We start from the raw sequence: 3,423 nt of genomic DNA, 5'->3' as shown, positions 1-3,423 counted from the left end.
TCCCATCAGAGTCTGTGTTCATTTATTATCTGCATGAAAAAAAAACAACTCTGCTGCCTGCACAGGGGACGCTTTCACTTCTGAAATATTACAATAAATATAGAGCACTGGGTAGCAAACTCAGAGTGGTTTAGATGTAGGTAGGAAAAGTTAGCTACCTTACCTCCAGGCTAACCCTGAGCTAAGAGCTGTGTTTCCATGGTAACAGTCAATGACACCTGCTGACCAGTGGCACCACAACCAAAAAAAAGAGCTAAATATGGCTCAGATTTGTGGTTTGCTAACAATGTTTTGGAGTGAAAAGAGGGCAGTAGAACAGTAGCCTGTTGGAAAGACACAGCTAGCAATAAAACACATGTAATCTAGTCAATGATTATTAACTGCTGTGATGGACACGTTGATATGCAGCAGCTCCACTGGAACAGCTGTGTGTTAACTCTCAGGCCATTTCAGCTGCAGGGATTGAGGGAAAGGTGACCATCATTCACCTCAAAGCTCATTTAGTTTTGAACCAACAGCCACTTTATATTAACCATGACATGACTGACACTGATTTCTTGATTAGATCTTCTAATATATGAACTGTGCAGACCATGATTGAATCTCCTGTCATATTGTTGCTCCTGTTCAGACTGTGTGTCTGTGAAAACATTTGCATACACCTTTATCATTCATATTAGTTCATGAAAATTGGTGACCGCACATAGTCGACCATATTTACAGCAGATATTTTAACACAGGAGGAAACCCATACCAAGAATAAACAACCTTAATAAAGGTTGCACCACTACAATGTCTCAAGGTCCCTGCATAATTGCCTCACAATAGTTGCTTACTGAGAAACACTTAAATAGAGTAGAGCCATCATTAATGCTGTTATTTTCACCTGTGAGTCTTCTGTTATGGCAAGACAAAATATCTGCTGTGAAAGAGGCAGATTTTCAGCATAGCTCCACCTCCACCATATCTACACAGGAGTTTAACGGCCAGAATAATTGAAAACACGTGTGTGGTTGTACAAGGTCTTTAAAGATAACATTCCTGTTTTAAAGAAATTAAAACAAAGCATACCAAGTGGGAGCCACCCACATACTTTGGTTGTGTCCACATATTCAAAATTTTTGGGAACATGTGGGACATTTACTGTCTGTAGGATCCTTTGTCTTTAACAGTGATGTGTAATTTTTCTCCCTGTCTCTTTGAGTCAAAGCTGTCAACAACTGCTGGCCTCAGAGAAATCCCCCTACTGTGGACCTTTTTACAGCAATTGTCAGTTATCAAAAGGACAACTACTGTTTGTTTGTTTTCAGAGAGACAAAGGGGGAAAATTCTGGAGGAAATGAGGCTATTACTCACAGGAAATGGATACCAATGAAGGATCTCTCTCTGTCTCTCTCTCTCTCTCTCTGACATAAACTCTGTCTCTGGAATTTGTTGATACAGAGCAAGACCTCATGTCTAAGCCCAATATCTTTATATTTTAAACCTGAAATGTTGTTAAAATATACATATAAAATGTTGTTACTTATTTTAATTTCTTTAGTTTCAGCCCAGATTAAAAATGAAGGACAGAAAAAAAGAGTTCACATTTAGCTTGAGCTATAACAAATAAATTCAAGCTAATGTGATGGATATCATGTAATATTAACAGTCTCTGGGTAAATTCAACATGAAACAGATGACAACTTTATCACATCACATTTATAACATCCATGTTTTTCCTCATTGTGAAATCGTAGTCTCTTTGTGTGTTAAACTGTATGTATTAATTATTAAGATTGCAATACCGTGCTCCAACGCATAAGATTAAAAATCAACATAAGTGATTCTTTAATCAAAGAAGTATTCCTGTTATTGCAGATAGTATTTCAACCTGTGCTGGACACCAGCTCCAGTCGTCCAGTGCTAAACCAGTTAAAGAAACTTGAACTATGTGATGTTCATGCACCAGCACAAAACACCAGCATCGTGCTCTGTTGCAGCAAAACTGACTGTTTGATTGACAACAACTCAAAGTGCCTCTGCCCTTTTCTGACCAGCCACTGTTTATGTCTCCTTAGACCTCCTGTGTTGGAGCCAGAAGTTTGACTGCACAAGATCAGGTGCAGTAGCAGCTTAACAGACATGGTGAGACTAGTTCTCACTCTGAGGTAAAACCTGGGTATTTTCCAGTGGTGGAGAAGGAAAATTTATCTTTACAGCACTGCTGTAAACAAAATTATTACATTACCAATAAAACAAACGAGGAAATAAAAGTACAGAGGCATGATCAGCAATATCCTTACACAGTACCTATATTCAGAATGATCGCTGATGCATGAACATGCAAGAATAATTTTAATGTTGTAGCTGGTTTAGGTGCAACTATTTTAACTACTTGAACACTGTCGGGTGGTTTAATCCACATGTGACAAACTAATCTCAAGTCAAAGGTGCACTCACTAGCTTTTTCTGAGCTTTCACCCACCTGTGAAAAAATACCTCAAAATTCTATTCAAGTGCAGCAATTGGTTACAGACTGTGGTCATCTGGTCATTTTGTGCTACTTTGTATTTACATTTCAGAGTGGGATATTGCACAATTTACTCCACTATATTTCTCTGAAAGCTATCAAACTATACTTGCTTTACAGATTAATACTTTAATCACAGTCTGTATCATTATCTTATAACTCCAGCTAAAATACAAGACATGTTACAAATATTACAGATTAAACTACTTAGCAGTGTAGAAATTAATATAAATTAGTATAAATTACTAAATACAACCTGAATTATAATAATTATAATAATCCAATATTATAACATATAACAATGTAACTAACAGGAGCCATTCTGTCTGAATAATTCTTGCTGACGAAACATTTGTGCTTTTAGTTGAATTTTGAATGTACAACTTTTTTACACTGTGGAATTACTACTTTTACTTCAGTAAATCATCTGAATACTTCTCCTATGTGACCAGTATCAACTGGTGTTCTCATTAAAGGAGTAATGTTGCTTTCAGTTTCCCTCTTGGCAGATTTCTTCAGTGCTGGAAAGTAACAAAGTAAATTTACTCAAGAACTGTGCTGAAGTAGCTACTTGTACTTTACATGAGTATTTTGATTTTCTGCCACTTTCTATTCCACTACAATTATACTACTACAACAGATGTGGTCCTTGATGAAGTAGTGTGTATCTGGAGCCCCTCTAAACTTCTCAGTGGCCCAGTGAGATTTTTTCTTCCAATATTACACAAATAACAGCATAGGTTAGAGAAAAGTCCAAAAATGAATCAACCTCAGACTTATCTTGTGACCATTTCGAGGGGCCCAACCCTTTGGTTGGGAACCACTAGACTAAACTACCCAGCACTAGTGGGTTAACTTGCTCCAGCAAGAGCAGCTACAACAGTAAAATACTTCTTACACATTTGCATTAG

Source organism: Lates calcarifer, linkage group LG2 (assembly GCF_001640805.2).
Source record: "Lates calcarifer isolate ASB-BC8 linkage group LG2, TLL_Latcal_v3, whole genome shotgun sequence".
Classification (NCBI taxonomy): domain Eukaryota; kingdom Metazoa; phylum Chordata; class Actinopteri; family Centropomidae; genus Lates; species Lates calcarifer.
This window is presented reverse-complemented; position numbering follows the sequence as displayed.